This window comes from Liolophura sinensis, chromosome 1 (assembly GCF_032854445.1).
Source record: "Liolophura sinensis isolate JHLJ2023 chromosome 1, CUHK_Ljap_v2, whole genome shotgun sequence".
NCBI lineage: Eukaryota > Metazoa > Mollusca > Polyplacophora > Chitonida > Chitonidae > Liolophura > Liolophura sinensis.
This window is the reverse complement of record NC_088295.1, coordinates 7,770,493-7,787,265: the sequence shown is the minus strand read 5'-3', so window position 1 is coordinate 7,787,265 and position 16,773 is coordinate 7,770,493. Positions and strand designations below refer to the sequence as shown.

At 39.1% G+C, this 16,773-nt stretch overlaps 1 protein-coding gene across 1 annotated transcript in view; it reads left to right on the top strand.

Moving 5' to 3' along the window:
• Nucleotides 1–16,773, top strand: part of LOC135466847 (receptor-type guanylate cyclase Gyc76C-like) — a 105,918-nt gene that overhangs the window by 31,270 nt on the left and 57,875 nt on the right. The gene's annotated exons all lie outside the window — the stretch shown is intronic.

Genomic DNA, 16,773 nt, shown 5'->3' with positions numbered 1-16,773 from the left:
CGTCAGAGCTGATTATCATTGCAAGGAATGTACAAAACTCCCACGACAGTAGTAATATTTTCCCCAGACTTTCAATAAATTACTGATTTAATAATGATAGCTACAAAATATGATCAAAGGCAATACAGTCGTAAACGATGCAATGGCTACGCTCTGTGTAACTGCATAGTAAACATAACATCGAGTTATCAGAGTGTGTGGCTTTAATGGCCCCTAAGTCCCAAGCTAACCTCTGCCACTGGGAATTCTGGGAAGAGCGGCTATTGTTTGATTCGTTCCTGTTATCACGTGTAACAAGACGTAATGTGAAACCAGGCTGTCTGGGTTAGAGTTTCGTCAGTTCATACGTATAATATTGGAGTTTTACTACGTTTGCACGTCTGTATTTGACAGCATGCCAGACAGGGCTCCTTGCTCTCCAAGCAGTATACCTTGGCTGGCAATATCGATTTCACACTTACTGGGATCTTTATTACCGTTATAAAACTCAAAGACTGTATGTTTCTTTTCATAATCACGCCTGCCTCCTTATCTTTAAACTTTTTTAGTTGTTGAATCTTCTCAAACAAGTTATTGAAATTGTAGATGTAGATGGATACACGATAGACTGCCGTTACTTTTCTTTTCAAATGTCTGATTCAAAGCCTGGGTTAAAGGAAGTCAAATAGAAGGCTGCTCTGAGGAAAATAGTATTGGTTTTATCACAGGCATTGTATCCCTCTTTTCTCGTCCTTACAGATCCACTCTTTTGTTACTCGGATCAAAAAGCTGCACGGACGTAAATGTTTCACGAAATAACACGTATAACTGGTTCCGATTGGGAGGGAAAGTTTTGCTATTGCACGTCTCATATCGTGCATAGAGGATTTGACATGAAAAGAGCAAAGACTGAGCACCGAATCAATGATTACTGTCTGTGTAAATAAAGTCTTAAGCTGTTTTGCCATGATGGAAAGTAAACACAAGGTATTTAACCTACTTTTTGTGTCAGAAAAAGTAATAAGCGTATCAGTTGAATGTTTCTTAATGGTTGTCTATGCAACTGTTAACTGGTTAGTTACAGTTGTTTCACAATCAGTTGGTTGTTTCTAGTACAGTTGTTTACTGGTTGTCAGCAAGGCCCAGGCGCTACACAATCACTTGGTTGTTTTTTTGTAGAGTTGTTTATTGGTTATCAGCAAGGTACAGGTGCCACATAGCCAGTTGATTGTTTCGTTTGTGCGGTTATTTAAAGGTTAACAGCCACGTACAGGTGCCACAAAGTCAGTTTCTTAGTGTACCTCTTTAATCGTTAATAACAAGTCACAGATGCTACATAATCAGTTGGTTGTTTCTAGTGTACCTGTTTAATGGTTATCAGCAATGTACACATACTTAGTTGGTCGTTCTCAGATCTGCCGTTTAATAGTTATTAGAAATTTACACACAGTCCCTTTTGTCACCAGTTCAGACCTGACAGTCTCTATTAAGATTGCGTTATTATTGTCCCTTGAACATTATCATAATATAATTGCCCCATGGACAATATCATAATATTATTGCTCCCTGGACATTGTCATAATACTGTTGTCCCTTGAACATTATCAGAACCTCTGGTCTCAAGTAGATTTTGCTCACTCGGTTCGTTTTCTTATTGTCTGCAAATTTTCTGTATTGAAGGCATTAGTATCCTGCATAACAGCACAATAAGCTAATCTGGACTGGTGTCTTCCAAATCAAAATCTGATGTTGAAGCAACTGGGACTACGTCAATAATTTCTGTATAACATCGCACGAACGTAATATAATTACATATTATACGATTAGCTTTTTGAAATATGAGTGGCAGGTTGGTGATATGTTTTGAATTAGATCCGTCATTGACTGCTCTTCTGTCTGGCTTGCGAGCATTTAAGTGGACAGCGGTCACAGCCGTCGGGGGGGGGGAGGATTGTTCAGCTGCAAATATGACTGGCTGGTATCAGTTCTATGTTGAGAGGACAGCGTTCAGAATGGTTGAGTTTTGCCACGGTGCAAAAAGAATGTTTCAAGTAGTTGATTTAAGTATATTTTTGTCAACAACTGGCACCAAATTAAAGCACATTAGGCAATGCATAGAATCGTGTCTTACATATCAAGACAGAATGGTTTAAGGAAAAACAGTAACAGTATCCAGAATGCGGTACTGCGATGTACTCCTTACGCTCACATGAAGGCAACGTTTTAATCTGACAGGTTTTCGGACAAGTCATGACCTCGTCTTACTTTATCTCTGTCTCTCGTGTATTTTGATTAACTGACCACTGACCAGTCCGCAGCAATGTCGACCACTCTTTGTTGAGGAAGGAAACCATCTGCCCGCATTAGAGCTATCCCAGATGTAAGGCAGATTTGCTCATCAACCTAGTGAGTTGACAGTTAAGGATTATTTTAAGCAGGTGAGAGAGAAATAAGCAGATTAAGGATGCTAGTTTTAATTTGTAAGCTTGCTGACAGAGAAGATGCCAGACCTTGTAATGAAACTGTTAAGAAAGACAAGATTTATATCTTGATTTGATGATAGATATCCAAACGGCGTGGTTTAGAAACCATGAACGTCAAATTAATGTTGTAAGGTTGTTTAGAAGAAGCAATAAGGCAGCATGGTTAGGAGATAAGGCGCTCTGAAGACTTGCAAACACCCCTTACAAAGACCCCTTACAAAGACCCCTTACAGTTACACTTTTATGGAATTGTTGTCAATTTACAGCACAAAGAAATAGATCAAATGAAAAGCGCGTGTAATGAAACAAAAGCGCCAAGATCTATGGTCATGAACACAAATCCGTCATTTTTTCCCCTCATTGGCACATATCACGCTTGCACATGGGGTTGCCATTCCTTTAGTATATATATATATATATATATATATATATATATATATATATATATATATATATATATATATATATATATATATATATATATATATATATATATATATATATATATATATATATATATATGTGTGTGTGTGTGTGTTTGTATACAAAGCAATCTGTCTTTACATTTTAAATATAAATACAGGTATGGCATTGTTAGTGGTCTGGCTTATCACTCCCATGCTATACGTTTACACGAAATAGTTTCTGACCAAATACCTTTGATCGGTCCTTCTCAAAAAGAAACGGAATCTCATGTATATGGTCAAAATGGTGAGGGGATTTTTAATAGGTTTGGTCAAGCTTCTGTGACTTTTTCATGTTCAGATTAGGCATTTCTTTCATGATGTCATAACATGACCAGGTCCAATGTGTGAATTTCCTAGGGTGGGAAAAAAGGGGAGACACTTGCTCAATAACCACCAGCGAAACTAAAAGTATTAAGCTTATTCTTGATGAGTTGTTTTGGACTGATGTATTTTGGCCATTCTGAGTATAAATTGAAGTTATGCTGAAGAGCATGATTTTCTGACAAGTTTGAAGTAGTTCTTAATGTGCCCCAAAGCGCTGATTTCTTGAAGGCGGGTAATTGTTTTATTGGATTAGATAATACATTAACCACTGTCTCAAATGAAATGGTGAGGCATGCTTAGATAAAGTTTCTTTGACGTTTTCCACTTAAGAGTTTTATGATATCAGAAAGTGTTTTTATGTCAGAATGTCTTGAAGTTGTCTCTGTGATAGTGTTTCATTATTGAATCGCTGTAATTGTTTTCACTGTATCGGATAATGTATTACTGACTTTTTTCATGGATCCTTTTCTGCTTTTTTGATTCTTACTTTAGCGGCGTATTACAACTATCTTGTCACTCAGGACAAAATAATTAATTTGGAACGTGACTCAATTCAACAGTATAATACAGTATCAAACTGGCCGTGCGAAATGGTGTTGCCTTATCTTGCCATGGATCGTGTGTTAGATCGTAATTATGTGATAAGTTCTTTCTGCCTCACAAAACACTGTCGATGGAAAACATTCCTTTATGTGTCGTAAACCTAACACTATTAGGCTGTTATACAGCAAATATGAAGATATAGAACAATATCTGTCGTTAAGGCGAACCCAGAACGACACCCTCCATGGCTGAGATGATTAGCACGCGAGCGCCGTGGAATGACCCAGGAGCCTCTCACCAAAGCGGGCGCTGCGAGGTCAAACCGCCTCATGTTAGCTTCTTCTCCGTCCGTACGTGGGAAGGTCTGCCATCAACCTGCGGATGGTTGTGGGTTTCCCCGGGCTCTGCCCTGCTTTCTCCCGCCATAATGCTGGCCGCCGTCGTATATGTGAAATATTCTTGAGTACGGCGTAAAACACCGATCAAATAAATAAATAAATATATTCAGAGTTGTCCATATATACTTCTAAATGACATCATAGTTTTGAAATTGATTTTATTGTTCTACGTCTTGCATGTTCGCTTGGAATTTATTTAATTATTTAATCTTTTCGATCGAACTACTGTTGTCAAGTTCAGCCCTTCAACTTAAATTATCATTCGATGAATTTTACAAATAAATTTTCACTTATACAATGGCAGGAAAACTGAAGAGACTGGGGCTAACCACAAATCTTCAACAATTTACTGATGAACTTTCCCACGTTTGACGAACAGACATTTGAAGGAAATTTTGGGCTATTTGCAGAATGATGTTTTGTCACCAAGGTCCCACGATCAGTGACAACAGGAGAATCCTTTCAAATTCAGTCCAACGCTTGTATTGAACCCGCACTTCCTGAACGTGCCTTTATGTTAGAATTTCGCCTCTCAGGCACAGTTTTAGTTATTAACGGCCCATCCACTCAACTCCAACAAGAGTGTCAAATGTACTTGTTCCTGTGGAGCGACACCACTCATTCAACCTTTGTGAACTCTCCGGCTAGCCTAACCCTAACTCAAAAAGAATTTAGGCTATAGGCCGGCCACATCGCCTGAGGCATGTTGCATTTCTCAAGAAAAGCGCTGGTGGTATCACTTCCATATGAGGGAACAAGCATTGCTGCGTGGATCTTCATACCAAAGTTCACTTGACGTCGACATATGCATTAATGTCCTTTCGACAAGACTATACACTTTACATTTACATTGGGAAATGACCATCTGAATAAATCTGAGCTTTTAGTAAATTTCTTTTGAAGACTTGCTTTCATCCTCTCACAATAATTAAAATCTACAAGGTTTCGCATTAAACTAAACAGCTCTAATAATATTGACTTCACATGCTTTTTCCCATTAAACCATATTTCACTTCACATCAAGCATATAATCTTAAGGTTGTCAGACTTATAAGACTAGTTTTAACCCTTCCCCAGTTGTTCACTCCAAGCAACCAAGAATGTGAAAGATACCTGTCATTCAACACCAGCCATTCAACTTCTGTGAAACCCTTGTTTATGCTAATGCAGTTCCCTTACTTTGCAGTGCTATGCAGATGTTTGGTATGACTTTAGGTATGATGCAAGCGTGACCAAAATTTCAAGATTTAACCCAGGACACCATATCTATACTGTGAGCCAATCAGCGTCGTTTCTGTATAACTTTAACTGTAGCTTGGCTACAACGCCCCATGCTTTTGCGTTTCTTCAAGACTAGCACATGTAGCGTCATTTTCATCTGAGGAAACAAAGCGCTGCTGTAATGTCTTCAGACCAAATGTCATTACAGTCGGCATATTCATTAGTACTTGATTAGTACTACATTTTTGCATCGTGCATGACAGTCTGTTGAGGGGTGGTTTGGATAAAATCTGAGCTTTTAGCAAATTTCTTCAGGTCTTGCGTGCAACCTCTCACAATAATTTAAGACTACAAGGTTCCACGTAAACTTGAGTACATGTAGCTCTTAACGTATTGACTCACATCTACACTACATATATCCATGAGATGTAGGTAATATTAAGACAACAGCTGTTATATATAGAATGCCATTCTTACATGTAAGTACAGTTCTCCTATATACTTTGTAAAACCACCCCACTTTCATTAGGGGCTCACCTTTGGCATACTTATATGGTTGGTGATAACGAAGGTTTAAACAGGCTGATATAGGAATTAACAGTTACATGTATTATCTACTGCATGTGAGCAGTGAAAAATGTTTTTGGTCGTGGAATCGTTTAGTTGTACACTTATCGTTTTACATAAAATTGTATGTTACAGCAGACACGACACTTACTGGCCGCTGGCAACGTGAAGTGCACAAAGCTCCAGCGTTGGTTAGTACTTCTCAAGGAAGTTCATGCACTTAACTGTAATGTCGCTCTCCAGTAGCTGGAGGCAAGGGTTTATTGCTAATTCAAAGGTAACTGTGTATGTAAATATGCAACTGTGTTTTATAAGTAATTATCAGTCCTGTCTGATTGGACATTTCATGAAAATTCATATTGTGTTCATATTTGGAATACAAGTGTTTATAAAGAAGGCCAGATTTGCAGATTACATTAAATGCCAGATTTCAGTTGACGACTGTTTATAATTGTTTTTTGTGCTATTTAATGGTTTCTGGGCAATACCTGTTCTAACTATTCTCCGACTTTTTTGTAATAAATTCTGTGTGCAGGTAAACTCTGTAGAACCTCAAATCAACTCGTGACCAGTCTGATCGGTGCAAGGGCTTTACATATCTTATTGAATTCTATGATTCTCATTTTATAAACTTATTTGTGATGGTTACCTTCGATGAACCTCAGACCAAGCTAGACAACTCTCACCGTGCAAACGTTTTCCATATTTATTGATTTTTGTGATATTCATTGATCGTTGCTTTTCGTCCATTAGTATGTGATACAAATATTGTGATAAATGTTATGTTCACTTTCTTTCTGTATTTCTTATTATGGCACAATACGCTATAACATAGGCCTAGAATTCCCCAAAATACGTGTACAGAGGTAGTCTGACAAACCATTGATATCCCAGAAATTCAATCAGTTTTCGTGCATTGAAGGTTCAAATTTTTGCTTACATTTGTAATTCCACTGATATCAAGTTGCTGTCTTGTTCTTCGCATTCAAACATTATATGTGTAGTTTAAAATGCCCCTGAAAATTTTGTGAACAAAATCAAATCACATTATTTCTGTCCTCTCCGCAATGTTGGAATGTTAGAAGTCTTATAAACGAGGAGTGATATCATAGTTTGATTTGTCATAAACATTTAAAACATAAAAAGTTTCCAAATCTAATTATGCAGTAGGACTTTCTATCTCCGAACAAAACTCCAATTTGGTTCGTATAAAAGCAAAATGCAGGCATTCCACTGCAGGGAAACCACTGAAAACTTCTAGGTTCTCCTGATGAAGCATACATTTCTTTTGGCTCTGGTGGTGATATTCTCAAAAGTGTTCGTAAAAATACAGTTTTCCGGCTTTAAGGCGCGAAGGTACTTGACATCACTTAATTTAGACATTGCAAGATCACCCATGTAATAGTTTAAATTTAACTTTAGTCTCGTTTGAATAATTTATGTGACACACTGGTGAGTGAGTTTGTCCTCATATTTGTCAATATTCCCCTACAGACTTACCGGTCTTCGCTGGCTGGTTGAACAAATGGCTTGTTAAATGGTTAACAAGGCTTTTGCTAATCAAGCAGCATATTCGAATCTAACTGTTGTTTGGTTCCTTCGCAGGTTAACGCCATGTACCCGGTTTTACCATGTTTTCCGGGCTCATAAATCTGTCCTCACATGAAAACACCCTTAGTTTTGCATCATAACATCAGTACATTACAATACATGAGCAAACCAACACAACTCCAATACATATTATCTCTTCATTGCGTCACTAGCCAATATTCTGGAACATAGTATTTCACAGCTTTTGATTAATAATGCACAGTGAACCTGACTCGCCATATGTTTGAACTGGCTGCACGGTTTGTTGGTTGTTGCTGATATACCGATACCTGTCGAAAGTACCGCTATGTTGTCTGACATCATTATTAGTTAATTTGTTCAGGACCCAGCCCGCCGACAGGTTAATTACAGTTGCCTGAGCCGCGACTAACCTAGCTGTGTTTATTCACGTGGAATATCGTGAATAATTCTCTATGAAATATAAAATGGTTTATTCAGAGCAGAATTAGCACAAAGGCTATTCACATCAAAAGCACCAAACACACAAAGGTGTACAAACCCCACCTTCGATGGGTGACCAAACGGTCAACATTCTTATTTTGTAATCACTCATAAACCGCAATAGTTTGTTGACAGTCACAGACACTTAATCGTACAGATTCCACAGCTTCCATTCCTTCCGGGGTCTTGGATGCAATAAGCTGTCTACAGAACGCGCAGGCAGCAGACGTGAATCTGTGCGCAACCGGTTGAAAAGTTCGTCAGTTACTTGCCAAAGGCCGGTGGTTTGCTCCTTGGCTCTCTCATTTCTTCCAATCTGAAAACTATCCGCCGTAGTGTATGTTATGGACGTGTTCATATACATTTTACAATCATGTTTTCTTTATTATTGTTCAGAATGCAACACGCTCTGTTTTCATTTAGTCTGAGGTGAAGGCCGGGGCATTCTTTCCTGGTGTTTTGTCACCAGGAAACTCTTTCGGGCGTTTTCTCAATTTGCAAGTGAAGCTTTCATGTTTCTTATCGTTGATTTCATTACACATACATTCTCGATAATTTATGCCGCTAAGAATTTATATCTTTATGTCAAGTTGAATAGCTATTAGTCGGGTGTTCAAACACCTTTGATAAAGTAAACATACAAACACGCTTTTGAAACAGATTTTCTTATCTTAATAATGGCACATCTTCACTGTTTTGTACAATTTCGTTGATTTTCCAAGTTAAAAGACATGAATGTGTATGGCTTAACGCCAAATCAACAGTAATGCAGTCGTATCGTGGCGATCCAATGTAAGAAGAATTTAGTATCGATTGTTGTTGTTTGTGGGTATTATCCGCTCAAATGTCAGCGGCGCACGGCATATATTGGACAAGATTTCCTGATTTGTCAAGGTTGGTCTACCCGATAGTCAGTGGGGAAATTCTTAGCACTAGCCAGTATTTACTCGAATCATTTCGAGTAGGTCGTTGGTAGATATTCCAGAATGAGATGAGTGTGGTTTTCTATCTTCTAATCCCAGATTAGGCGTGATTAAGCTTAAAATCGATATCTCTGTGCACATGTATAATTCTCAAAAGGCCTAGGTAAAATAAATTGTCCTAGAAGAACAGACAAAGATCATAATTCTTTGCCTACAGATTTAGAGAAGAGCGCGGCGGTAGTGTTTTTGATGTTCGGTGTGTTTCAGCAGCCACTCACTAACATTTTCTTTACAGTTACACGTGACGTGTAAGGGTAGGCTTGCTCCAGCTTTCTGTATACTCAGACAACCCAGAAGACAATCTCAGGTTTGTCCTTATAAGGATGTTTCAGGTTTTGCAATCTGGCTTTCGTTCTTAATTGTTGATTGGTCGCTGCTGGCTTCTATGACAATTCAAACGTTCGATAACCCCAGCTTGAAACCGGTCAAAATGGAAAATCCAGCAAAACGTAATAAAGAAGCAACATCTGGCTGGAAACATGATGTCAAAGAGTCGTTTTGAGACAACGAGTCAAAGGAATCATTAACTGAAAATAAGTATCTAAAACCGATGTATCATATTTACATCAGCTTACTACAATGATTGTACTTTTCTCAACTTATGATTTTCTCTTTAGACACCAAATGTATGTATACTCAGTGTTGGAATTGGGCATCTTTTAGCGGAGCCATGTGAAGTTTTACCAATCGAAAGTTTAGAAAGTTTGCTCTATAATTATAATGACTAGCTATTGTAAGCCATTATTCGTTGCTCTCATCCAACAATATCGCAGCTATGATAAATTGGTAGTTTTTTGTAAAAGTGGTTATTACGAATATCCAAAACAAATACCAGGCGTGAAAATAAGAGAGAAATTGTGAGCTAGCCATTCTGGGTTTTTGCCATCGGCTTAGTAATTTCGTTACGAAACAGCCGAGCGTTAATCTCATTACTGGTGCGAATAACAGTTTACTCAGATTCATACCTCATCTGCTTTTCTCAAAGCAGCATAGTGGAAAAAACACTGTGATAAAGCGGGTTATAGCCATGCGGACGGATACGGCCATAGATCATAACTATAACAGACCGGTTTGGCTTCGGGCATAATTTACGCTGATTACCATTATACCATGCCAACAGGCAGCCTCGTCATTGTATTCACCAGCTCTCATCAGTTCGGACACTCCCCCCTTCGACTGTGTGTGCGATAGGTGTAGCAGGTCACTCAGCGCTGTCTATCTAGGGATGAAGGCAGTCATAGTATGTCTAGGTAAAACAAATTAGGCCACAAAAGTGGTGTATCAGAAACAATGGCTGACAAAAGTCAGACAATAAAGCCTTTATTTTTCTGGCTAATCCGGCCTCTGTTACAATGAACAGCTTAGCTCAGATCGCCGAAGACATCTGATTCTAAGCAAGATGAGTGGATTTGAAGCCAAAGCACAAATCGCTATAGAGTAGAACTGCTGAAGCCTTTGTTCCTCAGGCCTGTTGTGCCGATAATCAAGAGCAATTAATATATTGCATAAGAATGCTCGGGTTGAAGCCATTTGTCTACATAGAGTTTAAAAGTTCCGTCATCGCCGAGGTTTGTTATATATATGATGATCCCAATGACATCACACAAGCTATCTTAAATTATAATAACCAAAACGTTTAATGTGCGATTTCAATGGGTGGGTTGTTTATCTACTTAAACAACGCTGGCACGGAAGACTGTGTGTGATTGCTACCTTGTTCTGCTGAGAGTGGTTTACCTACATGAATCGTGTTTGTAAAGTGTTATACAGGCATTGAAGGCAGTCCGCATGACGTGCTGACATATGTGATGGTGGTTACACGTGACGCTTTAGATGTTGTGTTAGACTACTCAAAGCATTTCTGAATCCTTCGTCACGACTCATTTCACAACGGTTGCTTTAATTGCCATTGAATTCCTCCACATTAAGTCAGTGAACCGCAGCTTGAATTCCCTGTTTATCTCTTGATATGACGTTTTGAGAGAAGTCACTGGCAAATCTTCCTCTTCCTAGAAGATTTCTGAGAAGTATTTATCCTTTTGTTCCGTCTCTGGGAAAATTATTTTATAATTTTATAAAAGTTTTCATATTTTATTTTGTGAAGGGCACCATTAGTCTCAATGTGAGTAATCTCGTCATCTAAGCCACTTACTTTCTCATTAAATCGTTTCTGAGAAAAGTAGTCATTGATGCTACTTCATCGCTGGGTTCATGGACTTCTCAGAATCAGGGTGAATCGTTCGTAAGTGATACTGCAAGCCCACCAGGAATATTAAATAGAAGGTGTTTATTTCTGTTACTGAACGATGAAGTGGATATTTTGAGATTCAACCGTAATCACCTTGGTGATGGTTAGAACAAATGACTTGTTGGCAGTTCCTATGTCGATTGTGATGGCTTGTTTAGTCAGCTAAGCATGGCTTGCTCTTTATCTGGCTTGGGTTTGTTTCAACTCATCGAAAGAATCTTAAGAAATGTACAGTCATTAAAGTTTGAGTTATCCAGTGCTGTGTCATTACACGTACAGTCATAGATTTTAATACATAAGAAATTAAGATATTGGCTTAAATGCATGACTCGTCAGACACACCGTTACCTTACAGCAACATCCAACCTTCAAACGAAGTTGATCCCCACGGTATGGCTGCAGTACTGGCGATGTGGTGTTAAGCCATATATTATTTATTCTTTCAAAACCAAGTTGTCAAACATTATATTAATGTCTGTGACTTTCTTAATTCTTTGCGGGGAAGTTTTCGGGTTGTTTCTGTGATGCCAAGTCTTTTGAGTTCATCTGATCATTTACCATCACTGACTTAGTGTACACAGTTGTCTGTTCTCATGGTTGACAGTTATGTGTGCAGTCTTAATCATCGTCTGTGGAAATGTGTCAGCCTGAGCGTTCCACTTCTCTCAAACAATAATTTTACCCTGCCGCCAGCGTAATTGTATGCTGGATTTTTCAGAAAGGCGTTAAGTATAGTTCAAGTCAAATTAAACACTGTAGGACGCAAGGATAAATACTGTGGATAGAGTTAATCCCATCTGCTTACTGGCGGATTCTAGAAACCTCTAAACAGTTAGTAAAAATCATCGACATCTTAGTCTCTTTTTTCAAACATTGTCATGTATATGAACAGAATCTAAAACTATGTCATCGGTGTAATTTTCTGTTACGATATTCACGTCAGTCGATATTTCCGATTGCATGGTTCCGAATAACATTCCTGTACAGAAAAATGAAGATTATGAAAATTGTCAAATGTCCCTGTATTCACGTGGCAATGTTAGAAACACTTCTGGTCACGCAGTTGTCAGGCATACACTTACTGTTGTCATTTAAGCCGAATAACCGTGCCAGGCATACACTTACTGTTGTCATTTAAGCCGAATAACCGTTCCAGGCATACACTCACTGTTGTCATTTAAGCCGAATAACCGTGCCAGGCATACTCTTACTATTGTCATTTAAGCCGAATAACCGTGCCAGACATACACTTACTGTTGTCATTTAAGCCGAATAACCGTTCCAGGCATACACTTACTGTTGTCATTTAAACCGAATAACAGTGCCAGGCATACACTTACTGTTGTCATTTAAGCCGAATAACCGTGCCAGACATACATTTACTGTTGTCATTTAAGCCGAATAACCGTGCCAGGTATACACTTACTGTTGTCATTTAAGCCGAATAACCGTGCCAGGCATACACTTACTGTTGTCATTTAAGCCGAATAACCGTGCCAGGCATACACTTACTGTTGTCATTTAAGCCGAATAACCGTGCCAGGCATACACTTACTGTTGTCATTTAAGCCGAATAACCGTGCCAGGTATACACTTACTGTTGTCATTTAAGCCGAATAACCGTGCCAGGCATACACTTACTGTTGTCATTTAAACCGAATAACCGTGCCAGGCATACACTTACTGTTGTCATCTAAGCCGAATAACTGTGCCAGGCATACGCTTACTGTTGTCATTTAAGCCGAATAACCGTGCCAGGTATACACTTACTGTTGTCATTTAAACCGAATAACCGTGCCAGGCATACACTTACTGTTGTCATCTAAGCCGAATAACTGTGCCAGGCATACACTTACTGTTGTCATTTAAGCCGAATAACCGTGCCAGGTATACACTTACTGTTGTCATTTAAACCGAATACCAGGCATACACTTGCCGTTATCATTTAAGCCGAATAACCGTCCCAGGTATACACTTACTGTTGTCACTTAAGCCGAATAACCGTTCCAGGCATACACTTAGTTTTGTCATTTAAGCCGAATAACCGTGGCAAGCATACACTTACTGTTGGTTGATCGATCAGTGGTGAATTGCTCTTTGTCATATCGGACTGAGTTTGATGCACAGGGCTAAACTCCAAGATATAATGTCTGAATTTGGATAAACATTTGACATTTTTCATCCCAATATCATGTATATTTCCAGAATTGATTTCGATGAGTGTGGGTAATATAATCGGTAAGACCATGTGTATTTTATGCATCACACTTCAATATTATCAATATCATTCATGCATTGGGACGCGTTTGTAAAAACAATTTTTTCGTTACTTGTAATGAAAGCTGGTGTCAGCTCTTCAATTAATTTTTCTACATGTCAACACAATCGCTGTCTGAATAATCAACAAGCCTGTCAGGTTTTACCGATCTTGCCATCCCCCATCGTGATACCATGCTGACTTACACACACCTGTTGACACCTTGTCAATTTGACAGTCTGGACTGGCCGGCCAGCTTGGGACTACCGCTATCAATTCATCTAACTGGTCGACGCATATTGATCGGAATAACAGACGGGTGATGCAAATATTTCCCATTTTTGGGAAGTCTTTTCAGCAAATTATTGTGTAAAGGAAAACTAAGACTACGTAATAACTCTCTACGTAACTGCTGTTGACAATATTCAGGAGACGAGGACTTCGGACTTCGATTACATCTCCTTTTTCGGGGTTTTTAGAAAAAAGAGGCTATGTTTTAATACGTGCTTGATACAGAGGAGGAGAAATTCGGGAACTAAAATTGAGTTTATATATAATTTTTTCCCGAAACCTGAGTTTGAATCCACATCACATTATCGATTTCATTATCAATTTCAAAAGCTAAAAAATCCATGAGGATCTTTATGCTATAGATATAAAACTGACAGGCGCCGTGTTTCTTTCCAAATGTCCGTCTTTACATCGTTTTTATTTGTAAATTTCCTCAAAAAGGCATCGGTGTTATTCATGCCTATGGATACACAACAGACTGACTTTGTTATCTCGATCTCAAATACAAATTACCTAGACCTCCATGAGTCGTCGAAAGTCACGTAGAGTGCTCTCTCTAGAAGAATGGGATCGACTTTCAAACGGCACAGTCCTTGTCTCCGTCTGCCTAATCTTAAGTAATTACCTGCGCCGCTCTCTTGATCAAAGGGCTTCTCCTCTTGTATAAATTATGTAGGGAAACTGTTTCGGGTTAAGAGGGAAGATCTAATATCATGTACAGATCATTTGACATAAAAAAGGTCAGGTTACATTACAAGCCTATATACACTGAGGTGTAACCATTTCTATCAAGTAAACACAAAGTATTCATGGGTATAATAAGTCTGTTTACATCCCGTAAAATAACTAGTAGATAACAAAGCGTCACTGAATTGAGGTTGATTGTATGCATGCTGTATATTTGTATGTGCGATTGCGATTTTACGTCGTACTTAACAATTTTTCACTTATACGACGGCGGCCAGTATTGTGGCGGGAGGAAGCCGGGCAGAGCCCTGGAGAAATCCACAACCATCAGCAGGTTGCCGGCAGGCCTTCCCACGACGGCAGGAGAGGAAGGTAACATGAACTGGACTTGAACTCACAGCGACCGCATAGGCGGGAGGCTCCTGGATCATTGCGCCGTGCTGGCGTGCTAATCTTCTCGGCCATGGAGGCCCCCCGGTATATATAGTATTTTCCAAGGATTTGCCATGTGCACTATAATCCGACAACTGTGCATCCATTAGCCAATCGGCTATTCGTCTGTGGGCCGCATGATCGATGTTTGATAAACCTGGTGAATTGTGGACAGTTTTGAACAAAAGGCCATGAAGATTCTCTCTATCGAATGGCAGCAAAAATCAATCTCAATCTATAAAAAGAACATAACGAGGTTGACATTTGATTCGGTCCCATCGATTGACAACAGGGTGTAATTTGTGATTGTCGCAAACTGTGCTTGTCAAGGCCTCGCTATGGCAGCTGTTTTTTTATTTATTAAAGACAGTGCAGCACGACAACTATTTAGATGTCAACATGACCAGTTTCCAGTTCACACATGTCACTTTAATGAATATTTCTTGTCATGGTAGATTTATTAGGCCAATTGCTCTGTCACCACCACACATTTACATGTGAATCCGTAATTGCTAAGTTTGATTATAGTGAAGGTGTAAAGAGGATCTATATATAACGCCGTTACATCCCACACCTCCGCCTGGAACTGGCAGCACCTACAGACGTATACAGGGCTTTACTTCCAGCTACCCGCTAGGTATGCGCTGTCAATACGTGTCTATCTATCTTACATGCCCAGACAGTCGGGTCACACAACAACATAGGTCTATCTAGTGACTTGTTAACACCTAAGAAAATAGCTAGAAAAAGGTAAATGATAGGAATTATGTCGCGCGGCAAACCTGGGGTCGATAAATTTTTCCGCTGGTTAAAGGATTACGCTTCAGCTGGCTGTTTGTTGGCGATCTTTACGGGACATTACCATTAACAGTCTCAGTGTGTGCTGAATGCATAGGCCAGAAGAGTTTGGGTGTGGTGTAAAGCGGATGTAGATAAGTCGTCAGTGTATATGATGTCAAAATTTTTTTTCATGGAGAGAACTTGTTTTAATGAATCACAATGCTGCACTAAACGACGAGGGCGTGGCTTTGAGTGAGGCTGCGCCTTGGGAGACTAAAGGATCTTTTTATACTGCATCTACAGAATAGATTTGTGTTTAGGTCGTAATTGCGAACAAAGGGGACAAAATCGATATTGATTATATTTGCAATAATTTAAAATGAAGATATAGAAAAGTAACAATACCACTATTTTATTTCTTTCGCTTACGTTGCCATCCATGGTTTGTTTCAAACATAACTGCATTTACTCTGAAAACATGACCACAAGAAAGGAGATACAATTACATGAAGTAATGAGTAACTGCTGAGGTAAAGCACCACATATGCTGGGGTAACGTTCGGTGCTACATGTTACCGTTCACATGACCCACACTAGGCGGCAGCTGATCGCAATCAGAGTATAAAGGACACAAGGTGAAGTGGTTCACCATAGCGACAGATCGCCAAGCGCCGACCCAGTGGATGGAGCTTATCCGCCCGGATCCCAGCTTTAGGTTAATAGTGGAAAGTTTCGAATTTCAAAATATTTAGCTATGAATATTGGTGGCTGATGGATGAATTTCTGTCCTGTGCATGGCGTAATTGTTCTGGAGGATGTCCGACCTTTTTGATGACTCGTTCATTACGGTCAGTATGTCCATTGGTTTCCGGAGGTAGGACACATCTGCGCACAAACGACCAAACATTATGATACATCACTGTCAGCTGATGGGTCACACGACCTAGATTTTGCTACATACTATCAGTTTACCTTATAGCAGTGTTATGTCTTCGGTTGTTACCAAAAATCTCTTAAAATATTCAGAAAAAATATGATGACTTGGGCTTAATTGGAAAGTT